Here is a 17,269-nt window from a genome sequence, read left to right on the forward strand (position 1 = left end):
CCCCCGCTCTCCTCTCCTCTCCCCTTCCCCAGCTCTCCTCTCCTCTCCCCTTCCCCTGCTCTCCTCTCCTCTCCCTTTCTCCTTCCTTCTCCTCTCTCCCTCCCTCCTTTCTCCCTCCCTCCCCTCCCCCTCTGTCCCCTCCCTTCTGGATCTCTTTCTCTCTGTATGCAACTTTGATCTCCTTCCTATCCTCTCTGCCTTTAAGCCTCTTTTCCTCTCCCCTCCTTCAGTCTGTATGTTTCCTTTTGTCTCTTTCTCCTTCTCTCCTATTTTCTTCCTCCTGCGGTGAATCTGCAGCTGTGAATTCAGTTGTGCAAGAGCTGCCTTGTGTCTCTGTATTCTCCCAGACAAGCTAAGCCTGAGTCCAGGACCCAGGCCGGTGGTGGGGGGGGGTGGGACTGGCTGGGCCCTCTCAGCCCGTGAGCTCGTGAGCTCGAGTTGGTGGCGCCACCCCACCGCCTTCCCACAGGGTCTGCCCACAGAACAGACCACAGGCCCCTCCGGCCTCTCCCCACACTTCAGCCCCTTGAGGCCTCCCAGAGCTGCTGCTCCGCCTGAGGCCTGCTGGGGCTGGAGTGAGTTCAGAGCCAGGGGCCAGCCTTCTTAGGGCTCGGGCTCACCTCATGTCCATTGTCATCTGGCCCACCCAGCCGCCTCCCTGGCGGTGCCCTGAACATCTTCAGACTCTGTGCCCTTCCTAGGAAATCATTCCGCTTGATCCCGCCCTGGAGACCCAGCCTAATCTAGATTTCACAGCAGCCCGGGAGAGGCTGTCGCCAAGTGCTGCGGGAACCCCAAAGGGCCTGGCGACCTCCCGGGGCCTGCTGCGAACCAGAAGCAGCCGCACACAGCTCCCTCTCCTGCTTCCTTCCCAGCAGCAAACACAACACACACACACACACACACACACACACACACACACACACACGCACACGCACACACACACACGCACACACACAGGCTAAGGTCTCAGTTGAACAGCCCCCTCAGCCTTCCTTCTCTGTGCTCCCAAGTCCCCTTGACCTCTTTAGAGCAGTGCCCCCGCTTCTGGGCTCTCGTGACAGCCTCCCCTCGGAGAATCTTCAGGTTTAAAGATACTGTAAGCTTCTTGGAAGATTGCCAGGGCCTGAGGGGGAGCGGTGCCTCTTTGCCCCAGTCATACCCCGCACCCCCTGCTGACTCCCAGCCTCAGTCCCTCCTGCTGTCCCCTGATAAGGTCGACATCTGTTCATCTAGGACTGGGGACCAATGGGGTGCGAACGGGGGGGGGGGGGGGGGGGGGGGGGGGGGGGGGGGGGGGGGGGGGGGGGGGAAGGAGGCCCCGGGAGTCAGAGGGGAGCTGGGGGCCAGGGACACTAGAAGAACTCTAGTTTGGTCGAAGAATTTGACTGGGAAGGGAATGGAGGGGAAGACTTGGGGAGACACAAAGAAGGCTTTTAACGGTGGGGGGTGGGTTGGTGATGGTGGGAGAGAATCTTCTGGCTTGTAGTGCTGCTACCTGGGGCGCCTTGCTTTCCTAACAGGAATCTTCCCAGGACCCCACCTGCCGGCTCCTTGGTGGGGGGAGGGGACATCTTACTGTAGAAACCTTCCCTTTCACAGTAAGGACCACCCTCCCCTGCGAGGGCCTCCCAGACCACCCTCTATCCCCACTCCGTACCCCCCCATCCCCCATACCCCCACCCCAGCAGCTCTGTTGAGGCCTTTCTTTATTTGGACTCGCACTTGGCAGTGAGGACACTTTTGAGGGGCCCGCAGGGTGGAAGTCAGCCGCAGAGGCCCTTCATTCCTAGACCTGAGGGGGCTTTGCAAAGAGAGTGCCTTTCCCGCTGAGCACCAACCCCCCATTTTCCTCACTTCCAGGCTCCTGGGGGGAGGGCTGGGCCGCTTGAAATGCTCTCAGAGGAACCCTGCTGGGGTGACACGAATCAGAAGAAAAAGGCAGATGGCTCCCCACTGCCCTTGGGACGACATCCACACGGCCTGCCTGCCAGCCTCCTCTTCTGCCTGTGCCAGCTTGTGCCCTGGCCCCACACAGCCCGTTCCAGCCCGTTCCAGTCTTCTGTCTTTAGAGCAGGTCTCCAGGCACCCAGGCCACCCCTCCAGGGAGAACACCCTTGCCTCCTTGGCTAACTCCCATGCGCGTCAGATGCCACTTCCTTCAGGAAGCCTTCCCAGAATGCCTCAGGGGAGAGGCCGCAGAACCTAATTAGAGTTCAGACACACGTGGCTTAGATATCCACTCCCTCACTGTGTCCTTTGCCTAGGGCTGCAGGAACACAATACCACACGCTTGGTGTCTCAGACAACTGAAATATACTGTCACCTGGTTCTGGAGGCTGGAAGTCTGAAATCAAGGTGTCAGCATGGCTGACTCTGGCTGAGGGCTGTGAGGGAGACTCTAGGCTTTTCTCCAAGGTGGCGGCAGCCTTGAGTGCCCCTTGGCTTGTACAAGGCATTCTCCGTGTGCATGGTCATTTCCTTGTGTGATTCCTCTGTGCCCATAGTTCCTTTGTCTTTTTAATGTTTACTTATTTATTTTGAAAGAGAGAGAAAGCAGAGGCACTTGTGAGCAAGCGAGGGAGAGGGAGGGGCAGAGAGGGAGGGAGAGAGAGGACCCCAAGCAGGCTCCACTGACAGTGTGGCTCGATCCCACCAACTGTGAGCTCATGACCTGAGCCGAAATCAAGAGTCAGAAGCTTAACCAACTGAGCCACCCAAACACCCCCGCATTTCCTTTTTAAAAAAAATAAGAAGGACACAAGTCATATTGTCTAGGACCTACCCTCATGACCTCCGCTTGATTTGATTACCTCTACAAAAACCCTGCCTCCAAATGCTATCACATTTTGCAGTAATGGAAGTTAGACTTCAACTCCTCTTTTTGGGGCGACACAGTTCAGCCCATAGCATTTGCTTTGTGACCTCAAGTGTGAGGCCACATTTCCCTGGGCCCTGTTTTCCTCACCTGTTAAATGAGGATTGTGAACAGGAGAAGGGTCCCAGGATGCTGGGGCTTTGGTTCGAGGCTTAGTTCCACCAACCAGCGGTGTGACCTCAGGCGTGTCCCCTAACCTCTCTGATCTGTTAACTTCTGCTGTAAACAAAGCATGCCCATGCTTCGTGACTTCAGACCACAGCCATCATATATTTTGCTCATAAATCTGCGATTTGGGCAGGGCTCGGTGGGGAGAGCTTTTCTCAGTTCCACATGACAAAAGCTGGCTGGGGCTGGAGGGCGTCCTTCCGAGATGACTCAGTCTCATGGCTAGCAAGAGGGTGCTGGCTGTTGGCTGGGGGCTCAACCAGGGGTGCAGCTTAGATAGTTGGGTTCTTCTCCACAGGAGTCTGTCCATGGGGCTCTTTGGGCTTCCTCACAGCATGGTGGCTGGTTGCTAAGAGCAAGTGCCCCAAAAGAGCCAGGGGCAGGTGCATTGTCTTTTCTGACCCGGCCTTGGGAGTCACAGCCTGCCCAGATGCTAGAGCCGGGGACGTAGAGTCTAGTTCTTGATGGGACAAGTGTCCAAGTCACATTGTAGGAAGCACATACAAAACAGAGATCCTGTTGTGATCATATTTGAAAAGTATGATTTGCCACACTTTTTATTGCCCTGCCGATCAAGGGTCGCTGCTTAGGCAGATAATGAACTGAGGCTTTTGTACATAGTATCTCGTTTAATCTTCACAACAACCCCTTCCTGCTGATGCTATTATCGTCTCGTTTCGGGAATGATGAAATTGAGGTTCATAGAGGTGACTTGCCCAAGGTCATCTACCCAGACAGCAGCAGAGTCAGAATCTCCCGGCCTCCAGAGCCTTCGACAACTCGGGCAGACACTACCAGTCAGTCACTGCTGCCGCAAAGCTCCACCTCCCGCCCTCCCCTTCCCCCACTGGATGCACCCCGCCCCCACCCCCACTTGGGAGCTTACCCGTGTTGTTGGCCTTGTGAATTCTACCTTTTGTGCCACAGTCTTTTCTCATGAAAGTGGGGCCAGCTGGTGATGGAGTGGGGCGCGTGTAACGCTCTGACCCAGCCTTACCCATGGCACTGTGTGGCTCAAAGGGGGTCCTGGGGACTGAGAACACTGTTTCCATGAAATAAACATCTGTGGTTCAGCCCACTGCTTCCCAGGCACTTCTGGGAGCACAGCTGGGAATGGCCTCCCCCCAACAAGTACACCTGTTTCTTTAGAGGCAGCGAGGGGGGCCCAGTCCTGATTCTGGTGGTCCAGTCATCGGGCCGTAATCACAGCACGGAGACCTTCCTTCACCAGCACCCCATCGTGGACATGAGGAGTCTGGGGCACAGAGAGGTGAATGGACTTGCCTGAGGTCACAGAGCGTGCAAAGGGAGGGGCAGGGAGCCCATTCTCGGGCCTGAGTCCTTTTGGGCTGTGCTTCTCCACGTGTGGCCTGTGAGCAGTGGCTGGAAGTGATCCGGGCCACCTGGAGGGAGCCTGGTGGGCGGCGGGGCGCGTGGGCAGTTGCCTGGCGTGGCGGTTAGGTCAGGGTTCCGCGGACTTTAAAGTCCCACACGCCTTGCTGGCATCCTGGTGTTGCCGGGGTCACCTTGGAAAAACATTTGACCTCCCTGCGGGTTCAATTCCCTGTCTGAGAAAGGAGGCTAAAAATAGCCGGTTTACTGGGTCATTGTGGATATGAAAGGGGAGAATGCCCGTGCAGGCCTTTGCATGGGCCCTGGCAAGCGGTAACCTTTTCTGCTTTTCTTTCTTTTTTTTTTTTTTAATGTTTTATTTATTTCTAGGAGAGAGAGAGAGACAGCGTGAGCAGGGGAGAGTCAGAGAGAGAGGGAGTCACAGACTGAAACAGGCTCCAGGCTCTGAGCTGGCAGTCAGCACAGAGCCCGACGTGGGGCTCGAACCCACGAACCGCGAGATCATGACCTAAGCGAAAGTCGGATGCTTAACCGACTAAGCCATCCAGGCGCCCCTATTTATTTATTTTGAGAGAGAGAGAGAGAGAGAGAGAGAGAGAGAATGAGTGGGGGAGGGGCAGAGAGAGAGAGAGGGCTAGAGAGAGAATCCCAAGCAGGCCTCACACTGTCAGCAATGATCCTGGTGGTGGGGCTCGAAGTCACCAACCCTGAGATCATGACCTGAGCCGAAATCAGACACTTAACTCACTGAGCCTCCCAGGCGCCCCTCAAGGGAACTTTTAATGCTCATTGAATGGCAGAAATTGTGTAGAATGAATGAATGAATGAATGTCTTCTGTGGTGAGGCCAGTTCCCTCAGCAGCAGACTCTGAGGTAAAGGTTCGAGAAGACTCCAGGAAACACTGGCAGAGTGGTAGGGAAGTCAGAGAGGGAAGGGAGGGCAGCCAGCATAGGGTGAGGTAATGAGCAGACTGTTGCCACGGGCAACCGGCCTCAGTGCCAGTGAGTCCCAGGGGAGACCGTGTGGAACCTTAGAATTGTCCCACTTGAGGTGCAAGGCATTTGATCCCTACCTCCCCACTGTCTTTGCTTGAGGCTGCTCCTGGGGGACACGAACGGCACGCTCTCTGTGCGGCCAAGCTTGCTCCTGACACCAGCGGTCCCCGCGGGCTAGGGTCACAGGCGCTTGCCTAGGAAGCCTTTGGATGTCTGCAGAAGTCAGGGCCGCAGGGACGTAAGTGAGGCAGCGCTTGACTCAACTTGGGCTCCCCGATCCTGGAAGTCTTTCAGAGGCAAATAGGATTCTCTGTGCGGTAAAGTCCCCGGGTGGCCCTCCCGTCCACTCTGAAGACCACGTGTTTGCTTCCTCCACTGGCACCTTCTCCAGCTTTTTCTCCTCCATGCTCTCTAGCAGGACTTCCCGCCGGAGGCCCCAAACAGTTGGAGCTGGCTGCCAAGTTGGTGTGCTGGTCTGGGTAGAGCTGGTTGGCGTGAGGACAATTAAGACAGGTTTTGGCCACGGGGAGATTCTCTCTGTGTGTGTCTGGGTGTACGGCCACGTGACCCCACGTCAGGCTCTGACTCCTCTGGAAGAAGGGATGCAGTGGGAACTGAGGCCCCCCTTCCTGTGAGCTGTGGGGAGCCCCTCCTCCAGGCAATGAAACAAGAGAGCAACTATAATTGTCTCCACTTTACAGATGAGGAAACTGAGGCTCAGAAAGGAGAAGCAGATTCCCAGGGACACATGGCCGGCAAGAGGTTGAGCCGGGACTGGAATGCCCGTCTGGGTGACTCTGGAGTCTGAATCTTCTCCACGAACACAATAAAAAGAAAGTCCTCCTTTACCCTGAATCGGAGGAAGAAAGATCCACTGAGAAACTTTCTGGTGTGCAGATCAGAGGGGCATGCGAAGGGGCAGAATTCTCTAGTAGGACGGGCGGTGTCATTTGCTAGACCTGGTGCAAGATGGAAATACAGAGCCCCTTGTTTAAGAATGGTTGAGAATGTGGGGCGCCTGGGTGGCTTAGTCGGTTAAGCGTCCGACTTTCGCTTAGGTCATGATCTCGCGGTTCGTGGGTTCGAACCCCGCGTCGAGCTCTGTGCTGCCAGCTCAGAGCCTGGAGCCTGTCTCAGAGTCTGTGTCTCCCTCTCTCTCTGATCCTCCCCTGCTCACGCTGTCTCTCTCTCTCCTAGAAATAAATAAAAATATTAAAAAAAAAAAAAAGAATGGTTGAGAATGTCAAGGCAGTAACAGCGCTTATGAAACTGCCCCCAGGGTCCTTCGAAGGGTGGGCCCTGTATGACTGCCTCGATGGCACACCCTTGACCTTGGCCCTCTTCCCCTTCTTCCGACAGTGAGCGGGTACAGCTAGGGTTCCCAAAGGCGGGGTAGGGAAGGGGCAAGCTCCAGCGTCAGGTGGCCTGAGTTCCAATCCCGGATTCCCAGCTTCCTAACTGCTGACCTCAAGCAACCGTGTCAAGCCCTCTGAGCCCGTTTCCTCATCTGCAAAATGGGATGTGGTTCTTCTCTCTAGGAGTATTGCAGGCAGAAATAAAAAGTGGAGCGCAATGCCTGGCTCCTAGCGCGAACGGGTTCGTCCCTCTCCCCCCCCCCCGCAGGGCATAGCCCCCCTCCCCCCCCCCCGGGAAATGCCCAGTCCCAGCTGTCATCACCTCTGTGCTGCTCAGCCCTGGCTAAAATCCTCCCTGCTCTGGCAGCCCCTCCTCCCCTCCCCCTCCCCCAGGCTTTTAATGAGTTTAGTATTTTCATCAAATCTTTCTTCCTACAACCCAGGGCTGGGGGAGGCTAAAAATAGCTCCCTGAGTCACATGACAGCTCCAAATGCAGAGGCTCCCAGCAAAGGTACAAGTGCGACTCCTTGTTTCCTAGGAAATGAGAGTCATTGTGAGGCCTGACGCCAGGCCGGGGAGGCTCGCAAAGGCACATTGTTGCTGGCGACATCCCTGCGTGCCACAGGCAGAGGGTAGGGGCGTGGGGGAGGCAGAGCCCCCGGAACTGGCTGAATCCTAGCCTGGTGCCCTCAGGGCTGAGCCAGAAGCTGTCCTTTGCCTTCAGGAGTGGAAATCCCGAAGTCCCGGAGGCAAGAGCTTCCTCACACCTGGACGGGGGTTTCACACAGAGCTGGCTGGTGGGTGGGTTTGGGGGGGGACAAGTGGGTCTCCTCTATTACATACACTCCCTGCCCCTCAGTCCCCTTGCCAGCAGCTTGCAACTAGTGGTATTTTATTGTTCGGGGCGGGGCGGGGCTCAGTCTGAAGGGCACGTGACTTTTGATCTTGGGGTCATAAGTTCGAGCCCCACGTTGGGCGCAGAGATTACTAAAATATATATATATATATATATATATACTTTAAGAAAAAGGTGTGTAATTGTTTGGGAAGGAAAGCAAATCCGTTGACAAACGCTCTTCCAGGGAAACCTGGCCAGGCTCTTCCCTACCTTCTCCCCCTGCCACCAATATGAGATAACCCCCCCCCCCCCCCCCCCGATCAGTCCCACGGGCATCAACCGTCCCCTGAAGGGCTGGTGAACACTCTGGACTCTGGGCCTCCGCCCCGGAGTGTGCCCTCCAGTAGGCCTGGAGTCTAGCCCAGGAACCTGCATTCCCAGTTTCCACTTACTGTTGACGCTGTGCTCCAGGGAACAGACTTGGAGAACCGTGTCCTAGATTCTGTGGTTCGTATTTTTCCCAGCCCTTCCTGCCCTTCCTTGCCTTCCCTCACCACTTCCTGCACCAACCCTGCATCACAATGAGTCCCCAGTGCCCTGGCTCTTCACTGACAAGAATTTCTGGCCTCTGGGCCTCCTCAGCTTTGGGTCTGGCTGCCTGAAGCGCCCTCCCACCCCCCCACCCCCCACTTCTCACTGATGGGCTTTAAGTAGTAAGAGCGACTACTTATTGATCATTAGACGTTTATGCCTCCCTCTTCACGATTCTCCGTGCTCAGCGCTGTTAGTCTACCAGCTCATTGATAGGATCTCAGTTTCTCCATTCTCTGGTGAGAAGCTGACGACCCCAAGTCCCAGAGCCAGAAGACAGAGCTGGGATTCCAGATGGCCTGAGTTTCAAGCCCATAGTGGGCTCACAGCTCACATGACTCCCTCAGGAAACCTCCTCTAAATCTTCCACGCTAGATCTTGCACCCCTTCTTGGAGACCCCCTCCATGTGTGGCTTCATCAGTGTGGTGACAGTCTTGCAGAACAGTTGTCTGCTGAGGAGTCTGTCTTCTTGCCAGAACTCTCTGTTGCTGGAAGATATGGGCTTTGTCCTAATCAGCACCGTACCCCCAAATGACTGGAACAGGCACTGGCATTAGTAAGTGCTCAATAAATGCTCGCTTGTTTGCTGACTGACTGAATAGTGGTTGCTAACGTGTGTTGATGGTCGCTGCCTCATTCCTATTAAATGAGTGTGTAAACAGTAGGTGCTCATTGCTGACTAAATGAATGAGGTGTTAAGTTCATCTCATGGGAATGAGATTGGGTTGGAGGTGGTTGGGTTGGAGGGAATGGGTTGGGTTGGAGATGGCGGGAGGTTGGAACGGGTGAATAGGTAGACTGGTGTATAGGTGGGTGGCTGGGTGAACAGTGAAAGGATGTGGGGGTGAGCCCATGGATGAGAGCACGGCTACGTTGGTGTATGGACAGATGAAGAGATGAAAAAATGGGTGTGTAGGTTGGCAGGTGGATGGACAGATAAGCAGGTTGGTGGTTGGATGGGTGGGAGGCAAGGCCCTGATTTTGGTATCGTTAGCAGGGGACACTCTCTGTGCAATTCCACTCATGCCAGAGCGATGACACAGCGTGAGCGATTCACAGAGCTCCAGGGCCCGTGAAGTCTGCAGCCGGCAGGGAGGGCCCAGGGGCCTCTGGGCCATGACTCGGAAAGGCAGATGGATGTTGCATCACAAGCGTTGCAAGGAGACTGTGGAACTGCTTTAAATGTCAGGATGTCGCCCAGCTGTGAGATGGGGGCTTGACGTTTGTCATGTTCCTGAAGCACTTGTTTTAATGACTAATTATTTTCGCTCTTCTGACATGGCTCCTTGGGAGGGGAGCGCGAAGCTTGGCTGGGAGCCGCAGATCTGTGCTCCACAATTGAATTCACTAATAAGCCAGCGTAAATTAACCCCTACCTGCCGGGGGCGGGAGCAGACTGTGGAAGGCTCAGGTCCCAGGCCCGGCCAGGTGCTGCTTAGTGGGGAGCCCCTTCTGGGCTGGCGGGTACCCACCAAAGATCCAGAACATCTAAGCTGAAACCCTGGTGGATGTCTGAAGATCTGGGAAAAGGCAGGTTGTTGGCTTGAAAGTTATTTGAGTTGGAGCTCAATGAAATGATCAATCAGGTGTGTAAAAACACAGTACTCAGGGGGCGCCTGGGTGGCTCAGTCGGTTAAGTGTCCGACTTCGGCTCGGGTCGTGATCTCATGGTTTGTGGGTTCGAGCCCCATATTGGGCTCTGCGCTCACAGCTCGGAGCCTGGAGCCTGCTTCGGATTCTGTGTTTCCTCCTCTCTCTATCCCTCCCCCATTTGTGCTGTGTCTCACTCTGTCTCTCAAAAATAAATGAATGTAAAAAAAGTCGTAAAAAACCCCACAGTACTCAGTATATATGGGACGTTGCATAAATGCTTCACCTGAATTTTTCATCCTTTGAGGCAGACTGTTCTTATCGTAATCTTCCCCATTTTACAGACAAGGAAACTGAGGGCCAGGGGTGGTTATAGTGGTTTCGAAATGTGCCTGCAAATTCTTCCCTCCCATCAAGATGTGGAGTCTAATTCCCTTCCCCTCAGGTGTAGGCTGGGATTAGCATCCCAGTTCTGAGAAATAGAATAGAATAGAATAGAATAGAATAGAATAGAATAGAATAGAATAAAATAGAGATGACCCAGTGACTTTCAAGTCTAGATCATGATGCTGGGGCAGCTTGCCCGTGGCTCTGTCTCCTTTGGAGCCATACCATGCACATTTGGAGCCCTGTACCCCCATTAAAGAATTTGGGGAGACTTGAAGCCACCATGCTGGAGAGGTTTCAGAGAGCTCCCAATTGCTCCAGCCACTCAGGAGCTTGAGCCTCCCTAGCACTGGCAGCAGACACATGGGTGGGGAAGTCTTGGAGCTGACCATGGCCCTGGCCCTGCCTGACTCTGGCTGCCCCAGCAACTCTGGGAGCAGGGAGCTGGGGATGGTGAGGGGGTAGGGGAGAGGGAGGTAGGGAGAGAGCGGGGTGGGCAGAGAACTGCCCTGCTGAGCCCAGCCCCCCCAGAACATGCGCGATAATGAAATGACAGATGTGAAGTTCACGGTGGTTTGTTATGCAGCCATAATGGGAGCAATGGTGAAATCACCTCTCCCGTGTCACGTAACTAGGGTGTGGCAGGACCAGCATGTAAGCCACACAGGCCGGCTTCAGAGCCCCAGGCTTAAGCAGTGAGGTGCTCCAGTCCCACCTTTATAGTCTTTACTTAATCCACCCAGTGCATGGACTGGAGCGGCATGGGTCCCAACCTTGTGGGCTTGCAGGGGGATTAAATTAAATAATTCTAGTAAAGCATTGGGTTCAGTGGCTAGCACGTAATAAATTCACCATCTTAGTTAATGGCAACCACGTACTTGTATACTTAGCCATAAATCGTGCCCTTCTCTTCACATTGCTCTTGCTCTCACATCCCGATGCTGGCATGTCTGCAGATCCATTTGGTGCTACTCCCTTTCGATCCAGAAAGCCCCCACTTCTCCGGCGCTCCCTCCACTCTACTACTCCGTGCCAGCCCACCGTCTCCTGCTTGCCTCCCTGGAGCAGCCCCGGGTCCTTGGGCTTCTGCTCAACACTGCAACCAGAGAAATCCCCGTAAAACCTGTCCGTTCAGTTTCTCGCATTGCCTCAGACCTTCTGAGAACAGCCCATTTCTTTCAGCTTAGAAAACGACGTCCTTCCAATGGCCTTCAAGGTTCCACAGGATCTCCCCATCTAATACCTCCTGGGTTCATCTCCTACAACACTCACCAGGCCCGATTTACTCACTCCGGCCACGTGAGCTCCCTGCAGTTCCTAGACAAAGCCACTCTGGCACATCCTGCCTCGAGGCTTTGCATCTGCTGTTCCCTCTGCCTGAGTTGCTTTGTCGGCTGATATCCACGCGGCTCACATCTCCACCTGTTCTAGGTCGTGGCTGAAACGCTGCCTGCTTACTGAGGTCTCTAGTCACTGCCTGTGTAAAATGACACCCCCCTTGGCTACTCTCCTTCCCCTTTCCATTTCTCTTCGTGACACCTACCGCCATCTTACACATGAATATCTTTCGTCACTCATTTTTTTAAACTGTCTCCGTCCACTAGAATGTAAGCACATGAGGACAGATTTTTGCCTGTTTTGATTACTGCTCCTGGGATAGTGCCTGGCACATAGTAGGTTGTTCAGTGCATACTTGCTGAATGAACAAGCGGATGAATGAATGAATGGATGTCAGTTGGCTGTTAGCAAGGAGGCCAGGCAGGAAGCTATTGAGCTACTCGAGGTAAGAACAGACTGTGCAGCTGAGGTCGAGGGGCAGTGTCCCTAAGAGAGAGACGGGCTGTAGAGTGAGACCATGGCTCCTGGTGTTCTGGCCCATGCACGGGGCTCCCATCGCTGGCGACTTGGTGGGGGGCATGCCTGTGGAGGAAGAGAAGATGGCGTATATGTATGGGATACAGCAGAGGTGCTGCTGGATGTTCAAGTGAGGTCTAGGCTAGTGACAGAAGTGAGGACATGAGGGGTGATGGTGCAGCATGGAAGAGTCCTGGGAACCCCCAGAGAACAGTGAGAATAGGGCCCTTAGGGGGGCGGATGGTGGGAACACGGTCCCTCACTCTAATGCCTATGGAAGTCGGGCAGGAGCGTTAGGGAGCAGTGAGGCCTGAGGCAAGTGCAAGTGCCTGTTTCACTTCTGGAAGAAGACACAGCCTCTCTCTGCTTCCATTGGCTTATTGCCATGTGGAGAGATAGGTCTGGGCTTGTAAGAGCTTCTGGTTGTTGAAGGAAGCCAGAAATCTGGGTTTTTATGTGAAATTTCTTGTTTTTTTGAGACCATTTATTCAAGCTTTGCCATAAGGGCTGTATGGGCCAAATAATCCACATCCATGAGCTGGATTCAGCCCAAGGCCAATCAGTTGACCGCCTCTGGGGTAAGACCGTGAGGGAAAGGTCTGGGGGCAGGACCCTGGGAGAGTGGGGCCGTAGGCGATGGTTTCTGGCCAAAGGCACAGAAGGTAGGCATTCTAAGCAGCTGGTGTGTTGCAGTGCTGAGCATCCTGGGGAGGAGTGGGGGCCTGGGGCTGGAAACGTGATCTTCGGGGTGGGGTGGGGGTCACATGAGGGTTTTCACAGAGCAAGGCCGTGCGATGATACTGGCAGAAGCCCGACTTCTGTGGCTATGGGATCCATCCTTCTCGTTCCACAGGTGGCCACCTTCCTCACACGCAACAATAAAGGGGAGATGGGTGGAATGTCTTTGCTTCAGACGGGGTTGCCCCCAGCAACAGCGAGCGGGGCCAGGACGCACCAGCCGGTGTGAGGTCAGTTCCCCCAGGTCCCTTGGAAGGAGACTGAACCGCACCCTCTTGGGGTGTTAGGAATCAGAGACATTCTGAAATTGCTAATGGTGTCCAGAGCACAACGGTGAGGTTCACCACTCCTACGGGCAACGCCTGTACCAAACACACAGCCCTGGGGGTGCCCTTCAGTCACTGCACTTGCACATGGCTGTGAAGCTTGGAGCAGCGTCACCCTGCGGAACCCTCCACGTCCTTGCCAGCCTTCTCCTTCTGGGCCGCTCAGTAAGGTAACCGCCAGCCACAGGGGGCTGTTGCACACGTGGTGTGTGTTCAGTGGGACTGAGCAGCTGGATCTTTTATTTCACTTAAAATAATTTAAATTTAAGTAGCCTGATGGGGCTAGCGTCCGCCATATTGGACATGGCAGGTCTAGAGGTTTGGAAGAAGCTGTGGTGATCACAGAGACAACACTCCCTCCCCTCTTTCTCATCTCTCTCCAAAAGGTGGGAATGCCGGGGCGCCTGGGTGGCTCAGTCGGTTAAGTGTCCCACTCTGGATTTCGGCTCAGGCCATGATCTCAGATGTTCATGAGTTGGAGCCCCGCCCTGGGCTCCGCCCTGGCAATATGGAGCCTGCTTGGGATTCTCTCTCTCTCTCTCTCTCTCTCTATCCCTCCACAGCTCTCTCCCTCTCTCAAAATAAATAAACTTTAAAAAAAATGGTTGGCAGGGCGGGGTGGGGGTGGGGAATGCCAGTGGGGAACGGGGTTTCCTTGTGGGCAGGCTCTCTCACGTGGGTGTGGCTTCCTCCTCTCCAGGGCTGGAGAGCCACTGAACGCTCAGCCCACCTCCTCAGGGCCTGTGTGACACACTCGGCTCTTTGCCACTCCTCTGGGGCATCTCTGAAACTCTGATCCCCTCGGGACCAGCAGACAGCAGGACGTGAGGCCAGGGCTCAGCAGGCTGCAGTCGCCCACGTGGGTCGTGGGCATACACCTCATGCTTCATTTACGATCCAAGGCCTTTGCCTGCCTGGGCGCTAAGCCCAGTTCATAATAAAAGGGCCACTTTTTGTTTCCTTCCCTGATGGCTCACGTGAGTCTGTCTCCCGAAGGGACTTTGTGGGACAGGAGTATGTATGACCCAGGAGAAAGGGGGTGACTCTGGTTTGGCAGGATTCAAACATTCCTGAGTCCCTAGAACCTTGCATCTAGGAAGATCTCCAGCCCCTCACAGAGGTATTTTAAACTTTTTCTTCTGCTCTTCTAGTTAAAAAAAAAAAAAGAACTTCACTTATAATATATAACCATAATTCCCTTTATAAAAGATTAAAATAATTCAGAAGTTCTTCCTCATTGGTAACATTGACTCTGGCCTTCCTCCCAGTCTTCCTTCTGCACAGGTGCGCACGCGCGCGCGCACACACACACACACACACACCAGTGGGATGCTCTTCTGCGCCCCCCCCCCCCAGAGGAATCATATGGTACCTGATCACTTGTTCTGTGATGTGGGGACCTTTCCATGTCTGTTGATGGAGATGGGCCCCGTTCCTTGTTCAGGCCCTCAAGTATCCCACCGGCTACGTGTGGTGTGGTTCACATCATTGGTCCCTCGTTGATGGCTATTCGGGCTTTGTCTGTGGGTTCCAAGAGCACCAACTCTGTTACCGTGGGCGTTCTGGCCCCTACCCGGCCACCCCCACCATGCAGAGAGGGGTAGACAGGCTTACAGCTCAGCGAGGATTCCCTCCTCCCCTCCTCCAGCCTTCGTGGGGGGCACGAGCCTCCGCCCATCGTCAGGAGTGACCGCAGGACTCGCTTTGCCAATGACATATGGGGGCAGGAGTGATGGCCGCCAGTTCTGAGCTTCGCTGGGGAATCCCACTCCACAGGGGAGCTGCTAGGCCCGGGAGGGCGGAGGACACGTGCCCAGCCCAGCTCAGCCCCAGCCCGGCTACACCGCCGGCAAGTAAGCCAGAGACTAGGTGCTTGTTGCTTCGTGCAGCTGAGATTTCAAGGTTGTGACGCGGTAAAAACTGCCTGACACGGGTGAAAACTGGGAGAGCTTTTAGTATCTATCAAAATGCTTAATGCAATGCCCTTTGACCTGGCGTCCTCCTTCGAGGTGTCTCTGGAAAGACTCCGTACAAGACACGAGAACAATATTTCGAGCAACCCCTGCTTTGTAAGGGAGGGACTCCCTGTCCCTGGTGATGGATGGGGCTGTCTAGGCATTGAGCTGTGAAGTCACTTAGTGGCTTTCTCAGGGTGCCCGGGATGGGGGGGGTGGTGCTGGAACCACTGGTGTGGGACCTCCCCTCTACTCAGAAGGACAGTTTCAGGGGTCACCGGCCCCCACGGCAACCCGTGTGTGTGGCCCGTCTGCAGCCACAGAGCCACAGACCACTGCCTTGAGAGCCTTCCAGTTTTATCATCTTGGGAGCCTTTTCCCGGTGGGACCTGCCCCCCCCACCGCCCCCCCCGCACAAACAGTTCAAATCCATAGAGGGCTGCGGGGTGGGGGGCAAGGCTGGCCGGGAAAACTCATAAGACACAATGCCTGGGGAAAGAAGAATTTCCCCTTGGATTGAAGTTGACTGTTTTCCATTCACCCTCCAGACAGCCAATCTCATTTTACCAAAGAGCCACATTTTTCAGACTTTTTTTCCTGGTCCTCCAGTGGCTTCTTGGACAGGATGGCGGGAAAGCTTCCCTGGGTAGGAAGATGCTCAGGGCAAGGAGCTCGCCGCCGGGGCTCCAGCCCCTTCCCCTGCCGCTGGCCAAAGGCCGAGGGGAAGAAAACTGACTCCGACACAAGGGCCTGTGCACACCTCCGCGGAGAAATCCGTCTTTTGTTGGGGGGATGCCCGGATGGAATCTCGGAGCTGGGAAATAGATCTGTTTGCTTGCTGTCCCCACTCGCCTCTCAGTTCATCTGTCACTGTTAGCTCAGTGCTGATAATTCTGTCGAGTTGGAGCGCTCGCCTGGCTTGGCAGTGAATTGAGTTGAGAAGGAGTTTTTCCCCAGCAGAAATGTACCATGTCCGTGGCTATTTGTAGGGGATGCTGTTGTAGGAGGGGGACGGCTTCATATAGGGGGTCGGGGACGTCCGAGTCCTCATGCCCGGCCGGGAGTAGGGGTATTAACCTGTATTGCTTGTCCACCCATAGGGAGAAGGGAGCCAAGAAAACCGGGCTCATCAACCATCCCTGGATGTCCGTTAGCCCATCCAGAGGGAGCTGTTCCATCTTCGCTACAAGGTGATGGAGGCGGGCCTCATTCCACTGTACACGGCTGCATAGTATTCCGCTGTGTACATGTGGCATGGCCGCGGTGACGGGGGAATAGGTAGTGTGGCACGTGGCTAACTGTCCACAGGCTGGTCAGGGACTCCGGATGTGCGGGCGCAAAGCCCTGCTCGACCAGTACGACAGCGCTCACTTCGGGGTCACGCGTGGGGAAGGGGGAGTGTCACGTTTCATCCGAGGAGGTAGATACTGTCATCACCATTTTACAGATAAGCAAACTGAGGCTTATGACCAAGGGATCTTCTGACCAAGATCACACGGCTTCTAAGTGGCAGAGCTGGGATGCAAACCCGAGACAGCCCAAAGGCCACCACGCCTGTAATTCCCTCCCCCTAGATGTCTGGGTACCCGGGAAGTTTGCTCAAGTCCTGCTGTGGATAGGGGAGAACCCTGGACCAGCCAGAACCCTGGACCTCAGCCTCAGCTCGTGTTCTGCTAGAGTCCGAGACCCCAGGCCTGGTGGGAATTGAGCCATCCTGGTTGTGAGGCACAGGTGGGGTTCTCTCGGGCCCCAACCTCCCGTAAGCGGCCTAGAGGCCTGGAGGGCCAGGCTGGGGTGGTCCTTCTGCCCAGCGGCTCCTGGCAGACGAGCTGTGTGGGGCTCCGGCCCACGGCTCTTCAGCATCCAGAGCCCCCAGGCTGGGCCAACACTAATATTTACCCTCGCCGGCAAAGCTGTGGCTCAGGGCTGTTTCCCATCCCGGTGGTTCTCCTGGGCCCGGGGGATGGATTTGCAGAGCGGGGTGTTGGGACACAGCTTGTGTGGGCCGAGCGGGAGCTACGGGAGGTGGTGGGTGAGGAATTAGGCCCGAGACCTCAGATAACAAAAATAACTATACTGGTAGCAATAGCAATTATTTATAAAGGACTTACCATGCGCCAGATGCTGGGATGAGCCTCTCCCATGCATTTCTGTTTAGCTCTGCCCCCAGTTCTCCGAGGCAGGTGTATCAGCGTTTTACAGGCTAGAAAGGAGACGTAGCGGAAAGTAAGGAGTTCG

This window comes from Hyaena hyaena, unplaced genomic scaffold (assembly GCF_003009895.1).
Source record: "Hyaena hyaena isolate Hyena2069 unplaced genomic scaffold, ASM300989v1 scaffold_48, whole genome shotgun sequence".
NCBI lineage: Eukaryota > Metazoa > Chordata > Mammalia > Carnivora > Hyaenidae > Hyaena > Hyaena hyaena.